The sequence below is a fragment of the Dendropsophus ebraccatus genome, chromosome 6 (assembly GCF_027789765.1).
Source record: "Dendropsophus ebraccatus isolate aDenEbr1 chromosome 6, aDenEbr1.pat, whole genome shotgun sequence".
Lineage (NCBI taxonomy): Eukaryota > Metazoa > Chordata > Amphibia > Anura > Hylidae > Dendropsophus > Dendropsophus ebraccatus.
In genome coordinates this window covers 141435021-141453246 of record NC_091459.1, presented here as the reverse complement: position 1 = coordinate 141453246, position 18226 = coordinate 141435021, and the positions used below count along the sequence as shown (strand labels likewise).

Genomic DNA, 18226 nt, shown 5'->3' with positions numbered 1-18226 from the left:
TTGAAAGAAGTAAATAACAAAATCTTTGGTACTTTGTGGAACCAGTAGATTTCACAGAATTATTTTGCTCGAATACCCCTTAAATGTCGAATTATATAAGGTTACACTCTAAATTTTGATGCACTGGTTGAATAAGAGTGTTGATCTCAATATTTCACAACAATCACAAAATTGTGGCATATCATCTCTCCCTCTCTCATAGGAAAACATTTACCACGATATTGTGTCAAACTGGAAAGAATACCCCACTTTCTGCAGGACGTACAGAAGCTGATAAGTACTGGAAAACTTCAGATTTTTTAATAGAAGTCAATTACAAGTTGACTGTTGCAAAACTACAACTCCCATCATGCCTGGACAGCCGTCGGCTGTCCAGGCATGATGGGAGTTGTAGTTTTGCAAAAGCTGGAAAGCCAAGGTTCCCTACCCCTGGTCTAGATTCCCAAGTGCTCCGTCACGTTCCGTGGTCTGTTCCCGTTTACACAGAGCTGTAGAGCGTAATTATCGGCCCCCATTTTATGCTCCTGAAATACGACGTACATCAGCAGATTTGTTAGCGAACAATAAAAGGGGGTCTCTATTATATTTGAGAACGATTAAGCCCTACTTATTGCCTTGTAGTATGATCAGTCAATATCCGGCGGGATCAGGTATCCGCACCCGCTCGGGCGTGAAGAGATTTCCTTTACGAATGAAGCGTTTGATGTTCTCCTTCCCTCAGATGACAGATCAATCTTAGAATATCTGGAGAAATTAGTTTTATTTTCCTCCTAAACACATTGTCTTTCCCGGGAGCTTTGTTCTATGGATCGAATGTCGCCCGTCCTGCCGCTCCGCAACGCTATCAGTTTCATTGTGGTGATAATATAGGCTGGTTTGGTGTTGGTACTATGTGAAATCGTTCTAATTGCCTTCAAGTGGGGCCTAGCGCCAAATAGAGGATCTTATAGATTTATCACAGGTGCTTGTAGACTAAAAAAAAAAAAAATACAAGTCCTGCCCCAAAAATAAAACAAAAAAATTTCCCAGGAAAGGTTAGTCTTATTAGTGTTGGCTTGTGGGACCTTGATCTTAAAGGGGTATTCTACTCAAACATAACATATAATATGTTGCTGCCCATGAGACCTTTTCAATTTTTTGTTATTATCGATTCAGTCTCCTTCGCCCAGTTCTGAGCTGCTGCTTTCTGTTGAAGACATACAAATCAGTGTGTGAGCTACTTTCTCTGTCTCCCTCTCCTCCCCCCTCCCTTCTGAGACAGCTGATGTAAACAAGTCCCTGGTAGGCTTTGTCTGCAACATTGTAGCTTCTTTGTAATGCCGGGAGGTTTAATCTGAGGTCAAGTTGTTAATGAACTCACTGTGATTATCTTTTCTGGCATTACAAAGAAGCTACAGTGTTGCAGATAAAGCCAGCCAGGGACTTTTCTCAGAAGGGAGGGAGAAGGAGACAGAGAGAAAAGCTCACACACAGTTTTTTGTGTCTTCAGTAGAAAGCAGCAGCTGAGAACTGGGGGAAGGAGACTGAATAGATAACAACAAGTATGGAAGGGTGTTGCAGCCAAGAGCAATAGAATGCAGAGCTGGGATCAGCTCCATTATGGCCCAGATCCCGGTCCGGTAAAGATGCGGGGATCGCTCCTCCGCGATCATGCCCCACTAGGGATGAGGAAAATACGCATTTTAAAAGGCTAATTAGTGGGCACGGCGATCAGACCGTTCCCGCTAATTGCTGCGGTTCTGGGCTGCAGATAGCACCCAGGATCACGGCGGTTCAGAGCGGGGTCGCCACCGGCCCCCCTCTGAATGCCCTTAACGATTCAAGGGCTTACGTTTATGCCCTTGGTCGTTAAGGGGTTAAAGGAGTTGTCCGGCGGAAATCTTTTTCATTCAACTGGTTTCAGAAAGTTATATAGATTTGTAATTTAGTTAAAGTTAAAAATCTCCCGTCTTCCAGTACTTATCAGCTGCTGTATGTCCTGCAGGAAGTGGTGTATTCTTTCCAGTCTGACACGGTGCTCTCTGCTGCCACCTCTGTCCATGTCAGGAACTGTCCAGAGTAATAGCAAATCCCTATAGAAAACCTCTCCTGTCCTGGACAGTTTCTGACATGGACAGCGGTAGCAGCAGAGAGCACTGTGTCAGACTGGAAAGAATCCACCACTTCCTGCAGAGCATACAGCAGCTGATAAGTACTGGAAGACTGGAGATTTTTAATAGAAGTAAATAACAAATCTTTATAGCTTTCTGACACTATTTGATCTTAATTAAAAAGATTTCTGCCGGAGTACCCCTTTAACAATCCACATAATCGCTGCTACACTTTAGGAGTTTGTGTAGCTTGTTTTATTAGCTTTTGACCTATGTCACAGAATAAATCCGGGAATATTGAGAACTGTATTTTGTCTCTTATATGTATAAAATATTACTAACGCATCATGTTAATTACAGCGGGCTAAGAATACAATGGCGGGATAGGAATATTTACCAATATGAAATGAAGACATCTCTTACGGTCGGTGCACAAGGGCGCTCTACTCTCAGGGGCGCTCTACTCTCAGGTGACCTTGAAGACAAAAAGGCAGCAAGAAATTGTGATCATTCATTAACCTGCAATAATTGGAGCTTTGTGTTCACATAGATGTGTATGAGCTCGGGCAATAGAGCAAGAACAATGTGGAGTAACTCATGATCCCCGGCTACTGACATTGGGACAACTTTTCTTTATTATTTTTCTTCCATTTCTACTGAATATGCACTGAATATATGAAACAATCCAATAGTTACTCTGCCTGCAGATTTCCTTGGGTTTTTCTTTATTTTTAAAGGAATAGTTCATCCCAAATTTCCCAATTTCCCCTCAATTTCTATTAAAAAGCTCAAGCCTTCCAGTACTTATGCTCTGCTGTATGTCCTGCAGGAAGTGCTGTATTCTTTCCAGTCTGGAGCGCATGAGAGGTTTTCTATAGGGATTTGCTGCTGCCCTGGACAGTTCCTGACATGGACAGAGGAGGCAGCAGAGAGCAGTGTGTCAGACTGGAGAGAAAACAGCACCAATGTAGTCCAGCAACACTGAATGGTCAAATGGCTTGTAGTGGATGTGGATGCATGCTGGAGGTCCACAATCCCAGTATGGCAGACCCATAGCCAAGTGTATATATGACATTTCAACCTGGCAGGTCTTTACTTGACAAAAGTAAAAACGACACGTGGCCTTGGCTACCCAATACATTTTTTTGAAGACTTAGCTTTTTAGGATTTTTAGTGTTTAAAGGGGAACTATCAGCAGATTAGACAAATCTAAGCTGCTGATATGTCCTTATTGCACAGGAGACGCCAAGGAGGAAGGTATGTCTCTGGTGTAGTTAGTCGTGTACCCTTTTGGGTACTTTCACACCTACCGGATCCGCAGCAGATTTGACGCTGCGAGCGGATCAGGTGCGTGTATGGGACCCGGCCCCTTTAACCCCCGCGCCGCCGGGAGAAAGCCTGCCCGCCCGCAGCCCAGGCCCCCCCGTCCGCCCGCACCGCTGGCCGCCCCGAGCACACATTACAAGCTCAGCGCCGCGGCTTGATTTTGGCTCCCGGCTCCCCTCGCCCCTCTTCAGTCAATCAGGGCTGCCGTGCACTGATTGGCTGAAGAGAAGCGAGGGGAGTCGGGAGCTTCACACAGCCGCGGCGCCAAGCAGGTATTGTATGCTCGGCTGGGGGTGCGGGCGGGGGGCCTGGGCTGCGGGCTGTGGGTGGGCAGGCTTTCGGCCGGCGGCGCGGAGGTTAAAGGGGCCGGGTCTCATACACGCAGCGGATCCACTGCTTGTATGGGACCAATTCAAATTCACAGTACTGGATCCGCAGTGGATTTCACTGCTAACTCTCAGCGTCAAATCCACTGCGGATCTGGTAGGTGTGAACGTACCCTTAAAGGGACAGTGTCATCAAAAAATAACTTATTGTATAAATAATGTTTTATGTTAAACATATTTTTAAGGGTAGCTTGACACACCGTATCGCAGTGAATTTTCTTCTGCGGATACACAGCAGATACGCAGCAGATTTGATGTAAATAACTGAACACAGCATCAAATCTGCACCATCAAATCTGCTGCTGATCTGCTGCGCATCAGTCGTGTGTGTTAGCACCCTAAAGATGTTTTGTGACATTTTTTTCTCATTTTCCATTTTTCTATCTATAATCCTGATATCTGGCAGTTTTCATTCTCACCACTGTGGCTAAAGCTAATCTGAGTCTTCCTGTTGTGTCTGTGGTGATAAGAGGAGGCTGCTGTAAAGTGATCTGTGCAGCATCGCAGGGTCATCATGTGACACCAGTAGATAGAGGAGACAATAGCAGCTCCCTGTGGAATGACCTCTTCATAGGTCACAGAGCACGCCTAGTAATGTCTCACATTCATCTCAAGGGGACAGAGTCTGTCTATTGTCATCTATGTCCATGAGGCTTGCTGTAAAGCATGTCACTGTTAAGAACAGCCCAGGCAAGATGGCCGCCCCCATAACAATGTACAAAAAGTGAAATGAAATGAAATTAAAGTCAGTAAATATAAACAGAAAAGAAAATTTAGGTGACACATTCCCTTTAAACACCTGGGATTATTGGTTCCCCAGGAACCTTGCAGCTGAAGCACAGACCCCGCTACCACTATCTACCACTATCTACCACATGTCAAAACGTGATGACCTATCCTTAGTATAAGCCGTCAGCGGGACCCCTACCTAAATGAGTTAGCCTGGAACTCCCTGACACACGTCCGTCTGTTGGAAATGACGTCCGACAGGTGTAGAAGAAACTCCTGGAAATGTGTATTCCCCATACATATATTGTAAAATGCAACTGGTAATACCAGTATACCGGGAATTGCTATTCCAGCCGTTCTCTGATCTGTTCTGCACAGTAGGCTTGCAGTCAATGATGGTAAAAAATAACACACCAGCATCGCGTTCTTGTTGTATTAATGGAGTATTGTTAATGGGGTTGAGGTTTGAAACATAACATGTCAACAACATATGGCATATATTTATCAAAGACAATGCCGCCGGTAGGGCCGTATTGTCCCCTGCCAGAATGAAGGTGCCCCCCCAACTCCAGCTGGAACAAGAAATGTTAACTTGGCAACTAGACTTCACAGCTTGTAGGCTGCTGACATTTAAGACCTCTTTGTTGTTGCCGTGCCGTAACATTACACCTTCACCTCACCTATTCATCCTGATTGTATACCCACTAGAGCCATGGAGTAGGAACAATATGGTAGCTGGTGGGGCTACGTAACACAGCTTTACAGGTTAAATGAATATTATATGTGCTTACGTTTATACCTTGTATTCAGCGCGCTACACGTACCAAGCGGAAAGGCAGAAGAGCGAGGCTGTCAGGAAGTGGTACACCGGCACGTATGATGGAGGAGACGTGTACAGGGTTAGAGGGATGATGAGTATCCCCGACTGGGTTATATTCCGATGTAGAGGATATTTGTTAAGACACTGTGCACTCATCGTAGGTTTAAAGGGGAAGTCTGGCCGGCAACTAAAAAATCATTACGGGCAGGGGTGAGGGGAATCGAAAACTAGTAATAGTCACCTGTCCCAACACCCACACAGAGCCGCATCCCACCACTGGACTCCACCAACTGTCTTCTGAGCTCCCAGCCGGCAACGTCACGCCCTGGCTGACAGATGCCCCGCTCAGCCAGTCAGTGACTGGAGCGGGACACCACTGCAGTCACTGATTGGCTGAGCAGGTTAAATCCCACCCTTTGGTGACGTTAAACCCAGGTCGTGATGTATCCAGAACCAGGGAGAAAATGACAGCTGGTGGGGTCTGGGAGCTCCATGATGCGCAGCGCAGGTTCCGGGAACAGTAAACATAGTGTGTTTTTTTACTTTCCCCCACCCCTGCCCGTTTTTAGTTCCCCAACGGACTTCTCCTTTAAATTTGGGGACCTTTTGCAGTTGTTTGTTCTGGTATGGGCCAAAAGTTGCAACCAGCTTAATAAAAAAAAACAAAAAAACAGAATGAAGTTACTTCAGTACATAGGAACACATTGATAGTATAATAGTTAACCGATAAGTTATCCAAACCAACGGAGAATCAGAATACAAGAGAAACAAAGGGAAAACAAATGAAAGACATATATAGAAGCAGTATTTGTTTATACCTTGGAGAAAGGAAAGTCAAAAAATATTATAGGTTCACCAAAAAGATATATTTCCGTACCTTAATGAGATCCAATTAAGAGAAACAAGATAGGGTGGTCCTCAAAAGAAAAAAGAAAGATAGCCTAGCAAATAAAAAAAAAGAGTGAGTGACAGAGATGTGCCCGAGAAAAGAAGTGATCAAGGGACGACAAACCTCCGAGTCTCTGAAGTCTAAAATCATGGCCGCCAACAAGCGATGGGTCGTTCTACTTGGAACTTTTTATCGTATCGAAATTGTGTCATGATTGTCATCTAGGAGGCAAGATGGTGGTGAGGCCTAGAACTAGCGAGTTATTACCTATTAGCTATATGGCTGTATCCATGTTTTCCAGGACTGCATCCAACTTCTTCCGCCATCGGTATTCTAATGCCGAACAATCGGATCTTGAGCATGCTCCAGTTGCGCTCTTCTCTATTCATGTTCTGTAAATGTATATTGATGGTCTATGCTGAGGAGTTTCCCCTCCCATTATCCTATGGATGAAGACTGAATCCCTGGCACCCTCTTAGTCAGCAAAAAGAAAGGTACCATGGCCTTTTCTTTGTTTTGTTGCATAAACTTTGGCTCAGCTATATGTGGGTCCATGTTGTTGCTTTAGATTGTACCCGTAATATGAAGTGGCCCTTTCTGTGATTTGGTAAGTGCCAATCTAACTGCTGATAGTTCCCCTTTTAAGGGACAGTGTCATCAGAGAATGACTCATTGAATAAATAATGTTTTTATGTTAAACAGATTTTTAAAGAATTTTTGGTGACCTATTTTCTAATTTTCCATTTTTCTCTCCATATAATAAAATAATCCTGAGATCTTGCAGTTCTCATTCTCACCACTGGGGCTAAATCTAAGCTGAGGCTTCCTGTTGTGTCTGTGGTGGTAAGAGGAGGCTGCTGTAAAGTGATCTGTACAGCATTACAATGTCATGTCACACCAGTAGATAGAGGAGACAATAGCAGCTCCCTGTAGAATGACCTCTTCACAGGTCACAGAGCGCGCTCAGTAATTTTTCACATTCATCTCAAGGGGACAGAGTCTGTCTATTGTCATCTATGTCCATGAGTCTTGCTGTAAAGCATATCACTAAATGCTGTTAAAAACAACTCAAGCAAGATGGCCGCCCCCATACAAATGTAAAAAAAGTAAAATAAAAAAATTACAGTCAGAAAATAGAAAGAGATTGTAATAAGAGAACAAGTTTTAGTATCTGACTCTAATCAGTAAAAGAAAATTTAGGTGACACATTCCCTTTAATAGGCCGAAAAAGCCAAAGAAACCTAAGACCTAGGCACGGAGCATAGCCATCGTGCTGTCATATGCGTCCCCCAAATACATAATATGGAATAATTCTTAGAAATCAGCCAGTCCATGAAATCAGATGCACACAAACAGGAGGAGATTTATCAAACATGGTGTAACGTGAAACTGGCTCAGTTGTCCCTAGCAACCAATCAGATTCCACCTTTCATTCCTCACAGACTCTTTGGAAAATGAAAGGTGGAATCTGATTGGTTGCTAGGGGCAACTGAGCCAGTCTCACTTTACACCATGTTTGATAAATCTCCCCCATAGAGTGAGGGCCCCATAGAGTTTTTACATAGCGATGATGTGCAATACACCCTCTATAATACAGGAAGATGAGCTCAGCCCTGACACAGTATTTATCCTCAAGTGACTTTGGCTCACAAGACATTTACATTCCTGACACCTTCACGACTCCCGATTCTAAGTAAGCGACAACAGGGAATTAATTTAAGGTGATTACCTGGCGATGTGATGATAATTTCTCTTTCATCTGTCCCGGGATCGGTGGAGGGAGCTGTCATGTCTAGCCATGCAATATTTCCACCTCTTTCCTCGTCTCTTCCGCTGTGTATCACGCAGTAAAGCGTTTGGTGACTTTGTTTTAATCTGCCAGCCATGCGTGGAGGAAAATACTGTGATTAATAGAAAGAACTGTCACCGGCTAAATCTGTGTTTTCACGAAGGAAATTAATATTTATATCTTGGTAAGCTCATTTTCTGGCTGTCGTCGCGTCTCGATTTTAGATGGGTTCTAGGTCGCGACTAGCAAGCGCCTTCATGCAAACATGGGTTTTATGATTTAGAGGGAACTTCTAAAGCTTCATTTCAAGAACTTCATGGTTAAAATTTACATAAGATGTTGAGTAAGGCAATCTTTATGGCGCCCATACACCTTCAATAACTGACGGTTGAACGGGTACAGGGGCGTAACTACCTCTGTAGCAGCCATAGCTGCTGCTATGGGGCCCACCGCATCAGAGGGCCCTCTTGCCCGCTTCTGCAATACACTGGTCCCCCTGAGCTGTCGTCATTTGAAGCACCCGGTGGCCGAAGAGGCCTTCCGGGATCTGCAATTGTCCCTTTAACTTCAAGCGGTTATGACTAGTGGTCACTCGGAAGTGGGGGACCCGATCAAAAGTTTGTTATGGGGTCCAGCCTTTTCTAGTTACGCCCCTGTTCAGGTGTCAGTTATATCTCCCCATTGGCGCTGGTCCTACCCATACATAGGAGTGTTCAGAACGGCTAAACCTTCCCGTGTTCTCTATAGGGAGGGCTAAAAGGGTATTCCCATCACCTAAACTTTTGTTAGGTGATAGAGAATGTAAAAGAAAGTAATTTTGCAAATGCTTTGCATTAGCAAAATTGCTTTTTTTTTTTTACTAGTTTGACCCCTTTCTTCCTCCATAATGTTGATAGCTCGACCACCTAAATTCTCGACCATGTTGATAGCTCGACCACCTAAATTCTCGACCACCTTTTTCTAATCTGAGAGTGGTGGCCAGGCTGTGACACACTCAGGTGGCCGGGAGCCGTAAGTATAGTTCTCACTCCCTCTCTTCCACTGAGCTTACACTCATCTCCAGGCCTTGGATTGTCCCTGGAGACATCTGTAAGCTCAGTGGGAGAGACAGTAATGCTAAGCTGATTCATCTCAGTACCACTGCGTCCCAGCATCGCTCCCCTCCATGGCTCCCCTGATCTAAACCAGGAAGTGAGCGGGGAGGCAGCGGTGCAGAGATGAATTGTCGGTTGGTGGATTTTAAGCCATCTACCCTACAGTCTTGGCCACAGTCGATCGGTGAGGGCACGAACACTCAGACCCTTACCCATCGAAACTTTTCACATGACTCTATGGCTATGTTCACACAACGATTTAAAACAGTCGTTATTTGCTACTCAAAACCACAGCTGTTGGTTTGAGTATCAAATAACGTCAGTTTTTTAACATACTACAATGACGGCCACTAGAACATTATTCTAGGTTAGGTTCGAGGTGGCCCTTTTGGGTGCGGCTAATTTTAAAACATCCATTTAATTCAAAAGTCAAAAGTCGTACCAAAATTACAATTGGCAGGCAGAGGGTTGTGAGAAAATAACAAACATGTAAACTCACCTGTCCCCTTGCCTACGTTGCACCGCTCCAGAGTCCCCTTCACAGTAGCCAGTTTTCATCCTTTGCTGGAAACTGGGTACATCACGTACCCGGCTCTGCTAACTGCAACGTCACGGCCCGGCTCTGCTAACTGCAACGTCACCGCCCGGCTCTGCTAACTGCAACGTCATGTACCCAGCTCTACTAACTACAACTTCATGTACCCGGCTCTGCTAACTGCAATGTCACCGCCCGGCCCTGCTAACTACAATTCCACGTACCGGGCTCTGCTAACTGCAATGTCACGGCCCAGCTGAGCTATTGCCCGCTCAGCCAGTCAATGACTGGGACGGTGTCTCTGATTGACTGAGCGGGCAATCACTCAACTTGATATGTGACATTGCAGCTAGCATATCTGCAGATCACAAGGCATGAGGGATTATCCAGCGAAAATCTTTTTCTTTTATATAAACTGGTGTCAGAAAGTTATATAGATTTGTAATTTACTTCTATTTAAAAATCTCAAGTCTTCCCATACTTATTAGCTGCTGTATACCCTGCAGGAAATGTTGTTTCATTTTCAGCCTGACACAGCGCTCTCTGCTGACCTCTCCGGCCAAGACAGGAACTGTCCGGAGCAGGAGAGGTTTTCTATAGGGATTCATATAAAACCGAGACAGAGTTCCTGTCTCGGCCAGAGAGGTCAGCAGAGAGCACTGTGTCAGACTGAAAATAAAAAAACATCTCCTGCAGGACATACAGCAGCTAATAAGTATGGGAAGACTTGAGATTTTTTAATAGAAATAAATTACAAATCTATATAACTTTATGATATCAGTTGATTTGAAAGAAAAAGATTTTCGCTGGACAACGCCTTTAACATGATTTATTATTTTCCTCCACTCCTCTGCCTGCCTGTATTTTGTCCCTTGCGTGGGACTTCTCCGTTGATAGAAGGAGGGTTAATAAAAATAATCTGAAATAGTGGCCGTTGTTCGCTCACATTAATGACACAAACATTAACTTGATGGCCGTTGCCAACCGAGGATGCTATTCAATGCATTGTGTGAACTAACGGCTGTTGTTTCCATAGACTTCAATGGAAGCCGTTATTTTAATTTTAAATGGTGGCCGTTATTAAATGAAATAATACAGTGTATGAACATGGCCTTAGACGTGTCTATACTTTTTTTAAAGTGACAGGTACACTATACACATGAAGATATAAGGGAGGAGAATTCTGCATTCTTTGGTGCATAAATAAAGAGTATATACATACGGTCCTGTATAGTATACAATAGCACATTCTATAGACAAGATATCAGTTGACATAAATCAGAACGGACAAAAAGAATAATGGCGTCATAGTTTCTTACTATTATCCGTACATCACCATCGAAACCGTGTCAGCATTCGACACCGTGCGGCCGGCCCTCCCCCACCCGGCACACACACGTAGCCCCCTTTCCATTTTTTGAAGGCTGGTTGTTTGGAGATTCCTGCTCAGCGGGGAAGGCTTTGAGTGAGCAGGTAGGTATTGGGAGTTCTATACCAGGCCCCTGGCACAAAGTCTCATTCACTTTCCCTAGCGGGGGGGCCTTTGAGCTCCATTGAAATGACATTGCAGGAAAGCTTTGGAGCCTCTCCCCAGTGTGTGCAGCATGACTGCGGATTTTCACTGCATATTGAATAGGGGGTGAGCGGCGGTGGGCGCACCCTGCATGTCAGCGCTATTATATTCTGATTAGAGATGCACTCCGAGGGCACTTCGATTCATTTACTCCTTGTAATGGGGCCATTACTATTAATTACAATGCTAGATTCATTCCAGCGCTCTAGGCAATTTAAAAAAAATAAAAAAATACTATAATATAAAGGATATATACAGTAGTATACACAGCAGGTTTCCTCATTGGTTCAATCTGGCTATAGCGCACGAGTAGGGAACCTTAGGCCCTCCAGCTGTCGCAAAACTACAACTCCCATCAGGCCTGGACAGCCAAAGCTAAAGCTTTGGCTGTCCAGGCATGATGGGAGTTGTAGTTTTGCGACAGCCTGAGAGCTAAGGTTCCCTACGCCTGCTCTAGTGTGTGTATTATGTTAAATTACCAAGTCAGGATTATGTGCTGAAGACTGTAGAGAGGCGAACAGAGCGGTGGGCACTATGGCCCAGATATACTAAATTAGAAAAAGTGGCACACAAGGACTTTTTTTTCCATATTTATTATGAAGTTTACATACTTTTTAAATTAAGAGGCGGGGCTTATGCAAAAATGGGGCGTGAATTGGACCTGAATCTGGCTGAAAATTCTGGCGGACTTCAAGCCAAGTAATAGATGGTGTAAACTTTGCACACAAAAAAAAAAAATAGACAGTTTTTAAAGGGGTAGCAAAAAATAGTACGCTATGGCTCCACCACCCTCCACTACTTATAGATAAAGCACAAAGGGGGAGATTTATCAAACATGGTGTAAAGTGAAACTGGCTCAGTCACCCCTAGCAACCAATCAGATTCCACCTTACATTTTCCAAAGAGTCTGTGAGGAATGAGAGGTGGAATCTGATTGGTTGCTAGGGGCAACTGAGCCAGTTTCACTTTACACCATGTTTGATAAATCTCCTCTTAAGTCTTCAGCGTTTCCACCACCCTGGTAAGACTCCACAATGTCCACCATCAAGTACTATTTGCATATAGAATGTGGCATCGGACAGCGGTTACACCATTGTACACGACGGTTCCGTCTTTGCTCTTCATTAGAAGAACACATACTGGCGATTTGTAGCTTTAGTCAAAAGGTAATTGTATGAATGAAGGCTCACAGGCTGAAGCTCAGACTTGCTGCCCTTCCGCTCTCACCCTCCACTACCGCCATGTTGTATGAGACGGTCCACAAGATACATTAAGTTCTGTGTAAGTCTTATGTAAGTCTTACCAGGCTTGGGCCCAGTTCCCAACAACCTACAGTAGTCTTGGAGCCCATTAATCTGGTACATGAACTGACCCATTAACAGGCTGATAATACTCCCCATATGCCTTGGGGAGAACTAGCACCAAGGCCACATGCTGTTCACCTCCACTGCTAAGAACCTTCATCACAGTCATCTTCCATGACACTACAGGCCATGCTAGACAATCCTTCAAGTTACTCCTCATGACACCAACGGTAAGGAAGGTAACACTCACACTGGACCAGCAATAGTAAAGCAGGCAATTCACACTGGGCCGCCAATAGTAGCGCAGGCAACTCATACTGGGCTGCCAATAGTAATGCAGGCAACTCATACTGGGCCGCTAATAGTAATGCAGGCAACTCATACTTGGCCACTAATAGTAATGCAGGCAACTCCTACTGGGCCGCTAATAGTAATGCAGGCAACTCCTACTGGGCTGCTAATAGTAATGCAGGCAACTCCTACTGGGCCGCTAATAGTAATGCAGGCAACTCATACTGGGCCGCTAATAGTAATGCAGGCAACTCATACTGGGCCGCTAATAGTAATGCAGGCAACTCCTACTGGGCCACTTATAGTAATTCAGGCAACTCATACTTGGCCACCAATGTAATGAAGGCATCTAATACTGGGCCACCAATGGTAATGAAGGCAACTCGCAATGGACCGCCAATAGTAATGAAGGCAACTCATACTGGGCTGCGAACGGTAATGAAGGCAACTCATACTGGGCCGCCAGTGGTATTGAAAGCAACTCATACTGGGCCCCAATGGTAATGAAGGCAACTCATACTGGGCCCCAATGGTAATGAAGGCAACTCATACTGGGCCGCCAACGGAAATGAAGGCAACTCATACTGGGCCACCAATGGTAATGCCGGCACCTCACACTGGGCCGCCAATGGTAATGAAGGCAACTGACACTGGGCCACCAATGGCAATGCAGGCACCTCACACCACAGTTTCTACATAGACCTAACACCATATTCCAGACCATAGGTATCCACCAATCCTCATTCGTCTCCCACAAAGCACACAGGCTTCAGCCCACTCCTAAACGCAGACCAGCTGCAAGCTTGGTGAGCTGTCGAATCCCTGCTATCCCTCCCGATCCTCCCATTCACATGAATGCTCAGCTCAGCCAAGCGTTTATGCATTCTGAATGGAGAGAGCAAGCATAAGCCGCTGCCAGACTCCTCTGATGATGACTTATCACTCTAAGAATAAAAGGATCAGGCAGTTGAAATCCAACATGAGCCTTTTCTTTCCCGACATCCTCTATCAAGGCTGAGTTGGGAGGCCCCCATACACATTCAACAGTTGTCTGGTCCAACCAAAATTGGTGAGTTTGGCTAACTTTTTTCTAGTGTGTATAGGGGCCTTATGGTTTACCTGTGTGTGATGGCCACCAGAAGGCCCCCATACACACTAGAAAAAAGATAGCCAAACTCGCCAGACAACTGTCGGATGTGTAACGGGGCCATCACACACAGATACACCATACACTTCCAATTGGAGCCAAGAACGCCGCCCTATATCTACCACTCCAGGGTTATGATATGGTGGAAAAGCTTTACAATAAGCACCTCAGTGTCAGGTGCTCTTGGGGCCCCGGACAATCTCCTCCGACCATCTAAGTGATGACTTGTCCCTGTATGAGTTATGTGCAGATACATATATACAGCTATATACATGATGAGCGCTCGTGCCTTATCTGTAGCCAAGCACCCTCCAAGCTTATTACCATGGAGTCGGGTTCTGGGAATCACTTGTTTGGATTACATACATTATTTCATTGAACTTTAGAGCTCATTATGACTGTAAAGGCCAGAGCCATAAATATTACATGCGTTGTGGGTTTTACAGGCCCAGAATAACACAGAACGTCTGGCAAATCTTATTTTTATAATGATAAATGATAAATTATTATGACTAGGCCTTCATATTCCTGTAGGATTCAGCTGTGGAAGAGGTTTACAGATAACAGAAGTCTATATGTCCTGAGATAAAAATACTCATCGGACACCTTAATGGCCGAACTCTCCAAACTGGACAGGAGGACTCCTCCATAAAGCGTCCTGGACCCTTTATAGCATGGATCCTACATAAGGTAACACTGCTGGAATAGGAAATACTGAACCCTTTTTCTTCCTAATATATAAAATGTAAATAAAATTATTAAAAGGGTTATCAAGTGTTAAAAAAAAACATGGCCACTTTCTTCCAGAGACAGCACCGCTCTTGCCTCTAGTTTTGGTGGGGTTTAGCAGCTTAGTTCCATTGAACTGAATGTAGCTTAAAGGGGTACTCCAGCGAAAATCTTTTCATTTTAAATTTTTCAGAAAGTTATACAGATTTGTAATTTACTTCTATTAAAAAAAAAATCTCCAGTCTTCCAGTACTTATCAGCTGCTATATGTCCTGCAGGAAGTGGTGTATTCTTTCCAGTCTGACACAGTGCTCTCTGCTGCCACCTATGTCCATGTCAGGAACTGTCCAGAGCAGGAGAGGTTTTCTATAGGGAATTGCTACTGCTCTGGACAGTTCCTGACATGGACAGAGGTGGCAGCAGAGAGGACTGTGTAAGACTGGAGAGAATACACCACTTTCTGCAGGACATACAGCAGCTGATAAGTGTTGGAAGACTGGAAATTTTTAAATAGAAGTAAATTACAAATCTATATAACTTTCTGAAAACAGTTGATTTGAAAGAAAAATATTTTTGCCAGAGTTCCCCCTTTAATTGCAAACTGCACCTGAACTGGAGACAAGAGCGGTGCGGTCTCTGGAAGAAAGTGGCCATCATGTTTTTGTACCACTGGATAACCCCCTTAAAGGGGGCTATCTGACCTTTTAAAACTGCTGGCTTATCCTAGATAGTTTGCCGACATGGAATCTGTAAATTGCAATTGTAACAGTTAATTTATGGCGAACCAGGTTCTACAGCCCAGCTGCAATGGGACTGTATACATCCATTACATCCATGCCCAACCTGATCTCTTTTTCTACATATATATATATATATATATATATATATATATATACATATATATATATATATTAATTTTTTTGTCTTCCGATGTGTCACTATAAAGTGGTTAAATATTCCAGAGCATAAGAATCAAGCGGAACCTCTTATAAGATAACCGTTCTACACAGAGAGCTGCGGCTTCCATAGCAAATAACATAATTACATTGACATTTTCAGGTCAGCTCCATATATAGGGAAGTTTTTCTCTTGCGCTGCGTTATATTTTGTATATTGGGTTACCCGGCTTCAGAATACATACACACATACATACACACATACATTCTTGCTTAGAGGCATAGTAATGTGTCACAATATGAATTGCACAGCTGCCATCTCCAGTTTACACAGTGGCCATTATGTGACCTGTGAGGGCTATTCTCTGCGTGTCAGAGAGCGGCGATTCACCATTTCGCAGATTACGGACTCGTCTTCCAATACGTCTCTATGTCCAGACAAGCATGTATTCTGTATTGCTGATATCTATGTATGCACAGAGCAGGGCAGCTGGTACCGAGTCTTTGGGCAGCATGGGGGAGGGGGATCAGGGAGTTGTCATTTGGGCAACAGTAAATGGACAGGTTGGAGATCACTCATTTCTATATGGAGAGTATGCAGTGCGTTATAATACTGCAACACTGATATCCTGCATGCTGCAGTCACAATATAGTCACATGACACAGCCTGGCCCTTGGAAATAGAGAGAAAAGCATTGGGCTATGTTCCCCTAGAAGTGAGCCACCAATAAGTGAGTATAGTAAATGAGTATGAGTGAGTATAGTATAGTATAGTATATGAGTATAGTATGAGTGAGTATAGTAAAGTATATGAGTATAGTATGAGTGAGTATAGTAAAGTATATGAGTATAGTATGAGTGAGTATAGTAAAGTATATGAGTGAGTATAGTATAGTAAATGAGTATAGTATGATTGAGTATAGTATAGTATAGTACATGAGTATAGTATGAGTGAGTATAGTATAGTATATGAGTATAGTATGAGTGAGTATAGTAAAGTATATGAGTGAATATACAGTAGTATATGAGTATAGTATGAGTGAGTATAGTATAGTATGAGTGAGTATAGTAAAGTATATGAGTATAGTATGAGTGAGTATAGTATAGTATAGTATAAGTGAGTATAGTATAGTATAAGTGAGTATAGTAAAGTAAATGAGTGAGTATAAGTGAGTATAGTATAGTATGAGTGAGTATAGGGGCCCTATTGCAAAGAACAATTATCTGCAGATATGTAATAAAGATGATCAGCCGAGGAGCGAGCAATCATTCGCTGATCGTTGACTTTTACCAGATAAACATCATGATTAGAGATAATCGAAGCAAATCAAGATTTACTGTGAATTGCGATGTCAATTTGCTTCGTTCTACAAAGAAAAACCTTGTGAATTTGTTGAGGAAAATCGCAAAAAAAAAAAAAAAAAATGACGGCCGCATATGCTGTTTGGAGCGTCACTGGGCGGGAGAAAGGGATTACCCATAATCCCTAGCGCCAGTCTAAACAGCTGCAGGCCCCTCAGTGATGTCAGGTAACGGAGACGGCCAGTCAGTTGTGTGTGGAGGAGAGAGCAGGATGGCAGCAGGCCACTGTGCAGAGCAGGGAGAGACTAACAGAGGGATATAGGGACAGAGAGGAGAGGAATGGCCGAAATTAGATGACTGGCTGACTGAGATTTTTTTTTAATTGTGATTTTCCGATTTTTGCGATTTTACAGCAACATGCTTTACCAAATCTGCCCTTCTGTAATAGTCCCAGTACTGTAGCTACTATAGTTTTAGCTGTTTTATTAAAATTCTCTAAGATTCGATTCACAAATTCATCGAAGCACTCCCTGATTCCGACACTTTATCCCCATTATAGTCTATAAGGTTAAAGTGCCAGAGTTAGCAAGCAGATATATGGGTCCCACTGTGATCAATAACTTTAAACATACCCAATGAAATGTCCAAAGTTATTTATAATGACAAGTACTCTACTCTTTAATTGTCTTATTCACACGTTAGGCTTTTTAAAGGGATAGTTCAGCAAAAAAAAAAAAAAAAAATCTTTCATATACTCATTAGGCTGGGGTCATATACCCGTTAGGTTTGGGTCATATACCCATTGAGCTGGGGTCATATACACATTAGGCTGGGACCATATACCAATTAGGCTGGGGTCATATACCCATTAGGCTGGGGCCATATACCCATTGGGCTGGGGTCATATGCCAATTAGGCTGGGGTCATATACCCATTGAGCTGGGGTCATATACCCGTTGGGGTGGGACGATATATCCATTAGGCTGGAATCCTATACCCATTGGGCTGGGGTCATATAGCCATTGGGCTGGGGTCATATACCCATTGAGCTGGGGTCATAAACCCATTAGGCTGGGACCATATACCAATTAGGCTGGGGTCATATACCCATTGGGCTGGGGTCATATGCCCATTAGGCTGGGATGATATACCCATCAGGCTGGGATTATATACCCATTTGGCTGGGGTCATATACCCATTAGGCTGGGGTCATATACCCATTGGGCTGGGGTCATATGCCCATTAGGCTGGGGTCATATACCCATTGGGGTGGGGTCATATGCCCATTAGGCTGGGGTCATATACCCATTGGGCTAAGGTCATATG

The 18226-nt window shown here is 43.8% G+C and overlaps 1 long non-coding RNA gene across 2 annotated transcripts in view; it reads left to right on the top strand.

Moving 5' to 3' along the window:
• The first annotated feature begins 12176 nt into the window (after positions 1-12176).
• Positions 12177-18226, top strand: part of LOC138795128 (uncharacterized) — a 118677-nt gene continuing 112627 nt past the window's right edge. The window contains exons 1-2 of one of the 2 annotated variants that reach the window (XR_011363578.1): positions 12177-12252; positions 14508-14663. This is a non-coding gene — a long non-coding RNA (uncharacterized lncRNA). Of the gene's footprint in view, positions 12253-12317; positions 12398-14507; positions 14664-18226 lie in introns of those variants that run through there. The other variant, XR_011363577.1, reaches the window with a different exon arrangement.